The sequence below is a fragment of the Balaenoptera physalus genome (genome assembly GCF_965194825.1).
Source record: "Balaenoptera physalus genome assembly, chromosome: 13".
In the NCBI taxonomy this organism is placed as follows: domain Eukaryota; kingdom Metazoa; phylum Chordata; class Mammalia; order Artiodactyla; family Balaenopteridae; genus Balaenoptera; species Balaenoptera physalus.
The window spans coordinates 39,894,023-39,905,479 of record NC_138892.1 but is presented as its reverse complement, the minus strand read 5'-3'; the positions used below and the strand labels follow the sequence as shown (position 1 = coordinate 39,905,479).

The following is an 11,457-nucleotide window of genomic DNA, read 5'->3' as shown; positions in this document are numbered from 1 at the left end:
AATATATATATAAATTATAAAAACTTTGAAAATGCAGATAATTAGAAAAAATTTTAAACTATCTTAAATTTCACCACCCAGAAATAGTGGGGTTAATTTTTTAGTACATAGTTCCAGGCCTACATTTATGCACACCTGTGTATATATATACTTTCCATAATAAAGTTGGACTATACAAAGCATGCTAATCTTTAATCTGCTTTTTTAACAACATGTTCATGATATGGTGAACATCTTTCTTCATCGATAATCTTTTCAACATTGTTTTAAATGACTATAGACTATTTCTTTATATGATTATACCATAGTTTAACCAATATCCAATTGTTAAATATTTTAGTCATTTCAAATTTTTCTGTATTATAAACCACACTGCAATTAATATATTTGTCACTAAATCTTTTCTCATATCCTCAATTATATCCAAAATATACCTTAGAAGATATATTTTCTGATCAAAGATACGCATATCTTAAGGCTTTGGTATGCCAAATTCCCCTTTATAAAGATTGTTGACATTTTACATTGTTACCCTCCCATCCTAGTATATGACTGTACACTTTGACCAACAATGAACATTATATAATTTTTTTTTAAGTCTTTGCCAATCTGATATACCAAAACGTGGAGTCTCATTTTTATTTGGATTTCTTTTATTTATTTATTTTTTGGCTACATTGGGTCTTTGTTTCTGCACAAAGGCTTTCTCTAGTTGCTGAGAGCGGGGGCTACTCTTTGTTGCAGTGCAGGGGCTTCTCATTGCAGTGGCTTCTCTTGTTGCAGAGCATGGGCTCTAGGCGTGCAGGCTTCAGTAGTTGTAGCATGCGGGCTCAGTAGTTGTGGCGCATGGGCTTAGTTGCTCCGTGGCATGTGGGATCTTCCCAGACCAGGGCTCAAACCCTTGTCCCCTGCACTGGCAGGCAGATCCTTAACCACTGCGCCACCAGGGAAGTCCCTGGATTTCTTTGATTACTACTGAAGTGGACTATTTCCCCCTGCCTTAGATTTAGCTTTCTTTATTGTGAAAAGATAGGACATGAGGGAAAGAGGTTCATGGACTCAAATTTGGAAATACTAACTTTGAACTGAAAGGAACAAGTCCCTGGTTGTTAGATAGGTCATGCATGCTCATGAATGGCAACATAAGAGAAGAGGTTATCCTTCCATTTCAAGTGGCACTCAATGACGATGCCACCTGGCCATTTCAGGTCAGGTACCTCAATTTGTTCCTCATTGTTTAAGGAAGAAGCCACCATGATCTTGGTCCACATTGAGCTTAAAGGACAATGCTTCATATGTGATTTGTGAGTTTTCTCCCAGCCCAGTCCTTCCCTTGAGTTGACTGTCAAGCTCTTATCTCAGCAGAGTGGCAGGTAAAAATATTCAGAGGGTCTCCAATTTAATTCAGGTAGTCAGCAAACCACAAGATCTGTCTGCTAACTACTTTCATACCAGATAGGATATCTCCTACCTAAATTTGTAACTGAGCTGAAAACAATTTTGTGCCTTTAAATATCTGATGATGTGCCCCATTTCACTACCTCTGAAGCCAGGGTGATGTACAGTAAGTAGCCAGATCACAACATGTCAGTCAAACAGCTGTTGGTGTCATTTCCTGATGTTTGCTAGGTAGAGAACTTCACCTACCTTAGGCACGTGCTCTCTGTGAAAGGGATTGATGTATTTTCTTGCTTGTGTGTTGTATACATTATTCTGGAGCAGTTCATCTCAGCAGCTTTTTAATCCTCTCTTTGTGCCTAAAAGCTAATTCGTAAATCAAGAGTTAATATAAGAGATAATTTGAACACTATAGGAGAATTCCCAATTAGACCATAAGGACAAAACTTCAGAAAATTGCATGCCTGAATGCTGAGGTGCAACTAAAAATAGGAGGAATAGAAGTATACTTCATCCTCTACCAGCAAAACCAAAAATTAAACATTAAACCACAACTATCTCTTCTTCTCTGTAAGCCTAACGATTCTCTTCCATATATGTAAGGAAAGCAAATACTCAGTTTTGTTTACAATTTAGGTTAGGCGTTGTACAGTGGCTCACATGAGGCACACCCCAGAGAAAATTTAGTGGGCAATAACATCGAACACTACAAACTCATAGGATTGTAAGACACGGCTGGGGTTTGCCCATCCTCCAACTGTCTTGCTGGAGTATTTTTTTCTCCTTCTATGGGAGAAACTATTTAGAGTCAAGCATTATTAAGTCAAAATGCAAAGGAAGGAGAAAATGAATATGGGTTAATTGCATTCTGGATGCCACTGAACCACAGTTGGGATAAATTATTACCGTGGTATACAAACACATTGTGCATTCCAGGAAGAAGCTGGAGTATGGGTGTGTACCAGAAAGTGGCCGCAGATGAGGATTCTGAGTGTGTGTGTGTGTGTGTGTGTGTGTGTGTGTTGGCAGGCTGAGCATGCATATTGATCCTCATACTTAAGGCTAAGAAGTCAGGACTTTGTCCTGAAGCAGTAATCTCCCAGAAGAGTTGTAGCTACCGTCCAGGAATGTCCCATTATATGCAATTTGGCACATTCTGTGTGATCTTCTCCCCTTTACTTTACTGCACAAAGAAGATACCTGCAATCTTGGTAGAGAAGTAAAACTCTTATTCCTTATCAGCAGATCTGCAGGGTAACAGAGGAAACACTATGACAGGAACAGCTGTAGTTGTGCTGAAGACCTCTTCCTACCATCAACCACCTGGGCAGAAAAAGAACTCAGTCAATATAAATAAAGGGCAGATAGGCACCAACCCTAAAGCAATGAACTTTTTGTAATAGGAGTGAAAAGAAGGGACCAATGAGGGCTACAAGAATCACAGAAGGCTTCTCTGAAGAGGGGATGTTTGCTACCCTAGCCAGACGTAAGGCAAAACCTTCAGGGTCCTGAAGAATCGGGTAACAGCAGGACACAGGTAACCATTTCTTCAGTAGGGATACAGTGATAGGCAAAATAGGCAAGTCTCTGATTTCATGGACCACCACGGAAAACACAGGGGCCTGTTTGTTTTGTTTTGTTTTGTTTTTTGCAGGGCCTTGTTAGGGTGCCTGCATCTGAAGGACTTAGATAACTGCCCCTTTTCAATGGCCTTTACTAATTTTCCATTTTATGTACTTCTATGTATAGAATTGTTTAAAATTCATTTTTCAATTTTTAAAAGTAATATGTGTTCGTGAAAAAGCAGTAAAAACAGACCAGAAGTATAAAGTCTCTTCTCCACCCCCATACCCAACCCTTCTATCCAGAGATAACCACTGTTTCAGGTATATCTATCCAGAAATTTTCCATGCATATATAAGCACAGAATCTATATTATGTATAAATATTATCATACTATTTTATTTTTTAAAAAATGTAATTCTGCTATAGTGATAGCTCTATAATGTTGATACAGGAGAGACTTGATGAAGGCAATCTGGTTGGGAAAAGGTCTTGAAGCTCTGTTGTAATACACTTTATATAAAATGTAATATCAATTGTCAATATCAAAGAAAGGTGTGTGCTAGAAAGTAAGGAACAGTAAAGCACCACCAAGAAATTCCTTGGCTTTACCACTTAGGCATCTCTGCAGGAGAGCACAGAACAGTTGCCTACCATTTCACTGTGTGAATGGACCATAATTTTTAAATCATACTCTAGTAGTAGATATATAGAGATTGTATGTAGTGATTTTGCCTTCATAAGCAATACTTTTTGAATCTCTTTTTACATGTACCTTTGCATTCTTAGGAAAGGGAATTTAGAGCATAAAAACCTCCAAGCAGAATCCCTGAGTGGAAGGGAATGTGCATTTTAAACGTTGATAAAATGTTGCCATAAAATGTTGCCAAACTGCTCTCCCCAGACGTTTTTCCAATTTACAGTCAATGGGAGAGACAATCTGTATATTTTAGGATTTCCTTGGAGAAAGTGCTGAGCTAAGCTGCCACAGAACCAGTTATGCAAGCTTCGGATTCAAGATCAACCTACCTATCTGCAATCAGGATCCCAGCCATGCATGCAAGTTCAAGTTTCTCTGAGCTTTTGGGATCCCCAGGCAGTTTGCCTGAGTAGTGCAGCTAAACTGGAGTGGTATGGTGCCGCCTACATTAAGAATCATTTTTGTTTTCGCTTTCTGGAGTGTAAATACCTATTAAAGGCTTTTCATTCCAAACCTAGGGAAAATTCTACTGAGAAAGCAAACTAATAAGAGGGAGGGAGCTGTGAAGGCTAAGTCTGAGCTGTCAGGAAGGCAGACAGAAAGAAACAAGGCAGGGAGGCAAGGTCAAGAAATTGAAGAAGGAACTGGGAGACAGTCCTACGACCACTTTGGCCTCCTGAAAGAAAAGGTTTGGTAGATATTTGCCCGAAAGCCCCTTGAAGAGGATTCAGCATCAAGGCTGAATGGCAAAGACAAGAAGTTCAGCACTTTTGCTATTTTCCTCTCTCATGTTCAAATACTTCTCAGAAACATACAGCTTCATCTTCATTACCATTTGATGTTTATGTATATAAATCCTCTTCTAAGTAGACTTGGGGGTTTATATGCATGGTTTTGTGATAAAATAAGAGATAATCACATTTTCAAACATAAACATATGAATGATAGAAAAATGATAGCATTGGTAATTCAGTTTCACATTTTCTCAAGTATCTTTTTAAAATGCAGCTAATTATATACTAAGCCTTCTCATACATCATTTATGTTATTGATTAAATGTAAAAATGGAAGGAAAAAGACTGAGTCCAATTTATTTTTGCTAAGAGAATGAGTAAAAAACAATCAGCCACGTTAATATTTCAAACAACAAACAACTGGAAATTTATTTCTGCTCTTAAAGAAAAGTTTGGGACTAACAAATTCTTTTACACGTGTGCTGTTGATGAAGAAAGGAGGGAGAAAAGGTACAATATGCTCCAGAAAATGATTACACCTTCAGCGAGATACAGAAGGAACAGCCCCTCTGTTGGCCAGTAAGGAAACCATGCTTACGACTTAGTAGTCACAAACAGCAAAAACAAAACAAAAATCAGAAGATATACATATACGTGTGTGTACGTACTCTTTCTGTGCTTTGTTTCCTGCAAAACTGTACAACAGCAATATATTTTTAACTTAATCTAAAATGTAAAGCCTGTATCAATTATCAGTCATCCAAAGTGTCTGTAGTACAATTTGAGTCAGCACGAGAACAATGGAACACACATTTTCATTCAGTCTTTTTTTTTTATCTTTATTGGAGTATAATTGCTTTACAATGGTGTGTGAGTTGCTGCTGTATAACAAAGTGGATCAGCTATACGTATACATGTATCCCCATATCTCCTCCCTCTTGTGTCTCCCTCCCACCCCTCTAGGTGGTCACAGAGCACCGAGCTGATCTGTCTGTGCTATGCAGCTGCTTTCCACTAGCTATCTATTTTACATTTGGTAGTGTATATATGTCATTGCTACTCTCTCACTTCGTCCCAGCTTCCCTTTCCCCCACTGTGTCCTCAAGTCCGTTCTCTACATCTGCGTCTTTATTCCTGCCCTTCCATTAGGTTCATCAGTACTGGTTTGTTTTAGATTCCATATATGTGCGTTAGCATACAGTATTTGTTTTTCTCTTTCTGACTTACTTCACTCTGTATGACAGACTCTAGGTCCGTCTACCTCGCTACAAATAACTCAATTTCGTTTCTTTTTATGGCTGAGTAATATTCCATTGTATATATGTGCCACATCTTTATCCATTCATCTGTCAATGGACACTTAGGTTGCTTCCATGTCCTGGCTATTGTAAATACAGCTGCAATGAACATTGCGGTACATGTATCTTTTTGTCATTCAGTCTTTCCTGCTTCTACAGTTTGCCATGGATACCTGTGTTTTCCTCCTAATCATGTTTTCTTGAATTTTACTTTTATTTAGGGTCAGGTATTTGAGAGTTTGGGTTTGGGGTTTGTTTATGTGTTGGTTTTTCTTCTTCCAATGACATACGACGTATTTCTAAAAGGCTTTTCAAGGAAACGGGAATTGTCACATAGTAGTAAGTCCTGTTGCTCAGACCTCCTGGATAATCCCCTGTCTCCACCTCCACCTTCCCCCAGCCCCAGGGCTGCCTGGGTTCAGGTCTCACCATCTCTGTGATGGCAGCAGCCTCCCAAAGCCGGGGCCCCTGGGCTCCTGCCCTGACTTTCCTTTTACCCTCCCCACTCCTGCCAGTGGCGTCTTCCTAAAGCAAAAATCTCACTGTGCCACTCTCCTGCTTAAAATCTTTAATTGGCTTTAATTAGCTTCTCACCACCTTCATGGAGAAATCCAGATTCCTTAGAAAGCTCCACAAGCCCCTTGTGACCAGGCTCAGGCCTGCCTTCCAGATGCCATCACTGGCTCCTCGTTTACCCCCCGCTCAAGCTGAAGCAGCCCCGCACCGTTTCACACGTGGAGGCTTTGCGGGTGTTGTTCCTCTCCCTGCACGGTCACCCTCCAGCCTCCAACCTGGAGAACCCATATTTCGTCCTCTAAAACGGTGCTTCTCGGGCCTTCCTGCCCACATGAATCTCCTGGGGATCTTGTTAAATAAGATTCTGCTTCGGCAGGTCTAGGATGGGGCCTGAGGTTCTGCATTTTTATCAAGTTCATCAGCATTACCAGGTAATGCTGAGGCTGGTCAAGACCCATGCTGACAACAAGGCTCTAAAACATTACTGTCATCCGTCCCTCTGCGGAAAAACTCCTCCCCTCCAAAGCTGGGCTGCACAAAGCTTCCTCTGTCCTCATTTTATATCCTGGGTATAGAATGTGCACAGATGCCCTTCCATGGCTCACACTATCGTAATTACTTGGTAACGTGTCTGCCCCTCTCACCACCTGTGGATCACCTAGGGCTGGAACTGTGACTGCTGCTTCCTTGTATTCCCCACACTCACATTGAGGCGGAATGTGCAGGCATTTCATAAAGGGATTTTTAACAGAAATTAGCAAGATTTTTAAAGTGCCCGGATGACCATCTGACACGGTGTTGTTAAAGATGTCTCTGCTGGATTGGAGGGTTAAACTAAATTCTCAGGTCTCAAAATCATGTTTGTTTGTTTTTTTTGAAATGTTGCTACCACTGTCTCCAGTAGGGACGGGGGTGGGGTGGGGAAGGAAAGGCCTAGAACTATTTGATTCCTATTCGTTTAACCAGCATGGAAGTCTAGGCTAGGAGGCTGGCTAGGAGTTTGAAGAGCCCAGGCCTGCTAGACAGTACAACAAGCTGATTATCTCTGTGGCCTCGAGGCTGACTTCCCCACCCCAGTCCCCCCCTCTGCTGCACAGAACAGCCCCACCTGTCTCCAGACGCTTGGCCTTGCACAAAAGAATGAAGGAAAGCCAAGACCCAATGAATAATCTCCAGCAGAGCATCTGGGCAAGGAGCAGCCCATTAAAGACGTTTGCAGGTCTTAGTGGATAGAGAATCAGTAGAAACAAACAGCATCTGCCCAAGGTTTCTTCCATCACGTCACAAAGAGGAAAGGATAGGCCAGCAGTGACCATCCCAACCATGGTAACCAATGGTCCCGAAAGTTGGTCAATGGTCTCCAAGGACCACAAAGATAACAGCTGCAGCACAGTGGTTGTCAATGTTGAAGGTGTGCAAGAATCACCTGGGAAGCGATAGTTATAAAATGTGAACACCAAAGGCCCCACCCCAGACCAACTAATTCAGAATCTCTGGGGCTGGGCCCAAGGAGTCAGTAGTGTTTGAAACTCTCCAGGTGATTATAATGTGAAGCCAGTGTTGACAGCCACTGGTAGAGGGTGTCACCACATTGGATGCTTGAAGTGCCCCACAGGGGCCTCAAAATTGAACGCGTAGCCTCAGCTTAAGCACCCAACTAACTGGCTTGAGTCTTGTCCATTGTAGGCCAAATAAAACCAATCCAAGACGGTTTACCTTCTTCCTCATGCAGCAGGCACTCATGATGTTACAAATGAGAATTTCTTTATCTGCACCCGCATCACTCAGTTTCCATTAAGAAACTGGTAAATTGAGAGAGAATGTGAGCCCTCGAAAGAAGGAAGCTGAATTCATTTGGATTCAAATCTGGAACAGAATTTGAACAAATTTGGCACAGAAAGTTCCAAATTCCCTTTTTTCTAAGTCTTAATAACCTACCTTGCCTCCCTTCTTTTCCACCTGCACCCTCTCTGCACAAACCCATCAGTCATGGAGGTGAGCTCATGGCATCTGGTAGGAGGTCAGATGGGAACTTGATTGACAGGCAAGTCAGGTGGGGTCACACTGGTTGCATCTGAAGGTACCATGCGGGAGTTTCAAGATGGTGGATTCGGCTATATTCACAAGGACAGCCTCCTCCAGTGTTGGCGATCATGCTACCAAATGTGAAAGGGCCCTCACGGCAGGGGCTTCAGACATTTTAGTTGAATCAGGATCAGAGCTCCTCAATTTTTATTTTTTTTTAACATCTTTATTGGAGTATAATTGCTTTACAATGTTGTGTTAGTTTCTGCTCTATAACAAAGTGAATCAGCTATACATATACATATATCCCCATATCCCCTCCCTCTTGTGTCTCCCTCCTACCCTCACTATCCCACCCCTCTAGGTGGTCACAGAGCACCGAGCTGATCTCCCTGTGCTATGCGGCTGCTTCCCACTAGCTATCTATTTTACGTTTGGTAGTGTATATATGTCCATGCCACTCTCTCACTTTGTCCCAGCTTACCCTTCCCCCTCCCCACGTCCTCAAGTCCATTCTCTACGTCTGAGTCTTTATTCCTGTCCTGCCCCTAGGTTCTTCAGAACCATTTTTTTTTCTTTTTAGATTCTATATATATGAGTTAGCATACAGTATTTGTTTTTCTCTTTCTGACTTACTTCACTCTGTATGACACTCAATTATTTTTTTAATGAAATATTTCAGGCCTTACGATATTAAGTATAATATAATGAATACTCATGTACCCAGTACACAAAAGAAACAAAACCTAGGGCATCTAATCACAATACCCTGGGTACCCTTTCCTATCCTTTTTCTCCCATTCTCTCCTCAGAGGTAACTGTTATCTTAAATTTGCTGTTTGTGATTCTCAGCCTAGTTTCAAGTATTACATTTATTATTCCTAAGTATGTTTTTATTACACATACAGTTTTGTTTTTGCATGTTTTCAGTAATATAAATGATATTGTACTCTGTGTATTTTATGTGTTTTCAAACTTTATATATACAAGTGGTATCATATTATGTATCCTTATGCAGGAATGTGTCTCTCCAAATTATATTCTTGAGATGAATCCATGTTGGTTAATATGAACTTGTTACTTTTAAATTACTGTATAGCATTTCATGGTAGGAATATACCCCAACTGAGGTTTACATTTTTCTGTTGATGAATATTTGGGTTGTTTCCAATTTCTTGCTGTCACAAACAGCACAACAAGGGACACTCCTATACATGTCTCCTTATCCAAACATGGGGGAGTATCTCTAGGATGTTTATGTAAGAGTGAGATTTCTGGGATGTAGGGAATGTACATCTTCAGCTTTTCTAGACATTACCAAATAACACCCTACCATAAGAATATGAGCATTTCTATTGCTCACATGCTGTCAACGCTGATATTGTTTAACGTTTAAGTAGTCAATTTTAACTGGTGTGTTTTTACCAAAAAATCCTGCAGGGGGCAGCATATCCTGGTGATTCCTGCTGTTTCTGCCGCATTACAGTTAATGGGTCCCTTCCTTCACTCCTTGAAAGCCTTCAACCTTCTCTAAGTTAGTTACTCCTCAACCCGCTTTCTTACCTCCATCAGCTCCCGGGAGATATCTTACACTGACAAATATAACACCATCTGAAAGCTGAAAGCTCCCTCCCACTTTTCACTCCACATTCCTGGCACATATCTGTCTCCTGACAGGATGGGAGGGAAATAGAGACAAGTCAGTCTTGAATTAAAATACTCGTTCCAGTTCAAAGTAGCATTAAGAGAGGATGTGAGTGGACAGCAAAGTCTTCCACAGTTCTGAAGCAGTGGTATGCAGCCTAATTAGAAGGCACTACACACTGGCAGAAACCGTTTATGTAAATTGGAAAATTGCTGAGAAGTAGGGAAAAGTATTGCAAAGCAGTGGTGGCTTTGTTTTTCTTCTGGAATAGAAGCTATTTACTCCTTTGCTTTCTTAGTTACATTGTTGCTGGTTCCCTAAGGTAGAAAAAGAGTGTTCAGCTTCAGTACACCTCCCTGAATTTCTCTCGTTTATACTGAGCTAAAGTCTCTCCATGTCCAGAGCTCCATAGTGGGAATGCAGCCTACAAAGATGCAATCCTTTCAACAAAGCAGATGTGAAATTGAGCTGTGCTTAAAGATTGAAAATGGCTGCTTTAGAGGAGAGTTTATTGTTAGTACTTTCAAAGTGGTCCTACTGTCACCCCTCTGCTGGGAGTACTTTTTCCTTCCTAGAACTGGATTTTTAAATTTCAGTACTTTAAAATTAATGAATGAATGAATGATAAAATTGTATTACTGTCCTTAAGGGGCAAATTAGGCAAATAAATATGATTTGCTTTTGGATTGGCCACTGTTTTGAGTTATTAAATATTCTCCCCCTCCATTATCATAGATCAAACTTTCTCCAAATGGAATCTATCAAATACTCTTTTAGCAAAATGTTAATAGGGGTTCTGGGGAGTACAATTTATGTCAGTAAAAATGTTGGGTTGAAGACTGTTTTCTACAGGAAAATCAAGTTTCTCTAATGCAAAAGTTTCTTAGAGTCAGTTATTTGCTGACACGTGTTATAAATCTATAAGGCACGACTTACAGCGATTCTGTGTTTCTAGGTGGTTTGACCACAGTTCTCTTTTCCATGAAACACCTGACAGGATTAGAGTTCAGAAGACACACTTCGGAAAATGCGAGGATAGATATTCTGAGGTTGGCTACACCATCACCCCGAATCACTGAAACCAGAAATTCACAAGACCCAATTATATGTTATCCTTGACTGAAATTCTTTCATGATAGAACATCTGTCTTGACATGTTGGTTGGCATACACATTGCTTCTGTGTTGAATGTTTTTGTGGAGATATTTGAGGGCAGCCTAATTTTTGCTTCCTTGTCTGTGACTTTTTTTCTGTTTCAATGCCTAAGGAATGTCTGTATTCTCGAACTTCAATTATTCAGTTAGGGATATGTTTGTAGTGTTGAGCATTCTGTTATCAATATGTCCTAGAACATGGTATACTCTTTCAATCTGTAGGCTTCTTTGTCTTTAGTGATACTTCCTTGTATGATATTTGCAAATACTTTTCCTGTTCTATTTATTGAATCCTCTTCTTCAGGGATCCTCAATTATGTTAAGTGCTTTGGAACTCCAATCTATTACCTTCTAATTCCTTTGCTCCTCTTGTATTCACAAGCCTTTCTTCTAGGTCAGTAATTTTATTTGCAGCCATGTTTAT

The 11,457-nt window shown here is 40.4% G+C and overlaps 2 protein-coding genes across 6 annotated transcripts in view; one reads left to right on the top strand and one right to left on the bottom strand.

Moving 5' to 3' along the window:
- Nucleotides 1-11,457, bottom strand: part of LOC309640418 (uncharacterized protein) — a 340,945-nt gene that overhangs the window by 294,846 nt on the left and 34,642 nt on the right. Inside the window, exon 2 of one of the 4 annotated variants that reach the window (XR_014252194.1) lies at nt 2,599-10,196. The exons of 2 other annotated variants lie outside the window; for them this stretch is intronic. The gene's annotated coding sequence lies outside the window, so the exon portion shown is untranslated. The remainder of the gene's footprint in view (nt 1-2,598; nt 10,197-11,457) is intronic. One more of the 4 variants, XR_014252195.1, reaches the window with a different exon arrangement.
- The window catches only part of SYT1 (synaptotagmin 1), a 427,179-nt gene that overhangs the window by 386,891 nt on the left and 28,831 nt on the right, over nt 1-11,457 (top strand). The window lies entirely within an intron of this gene.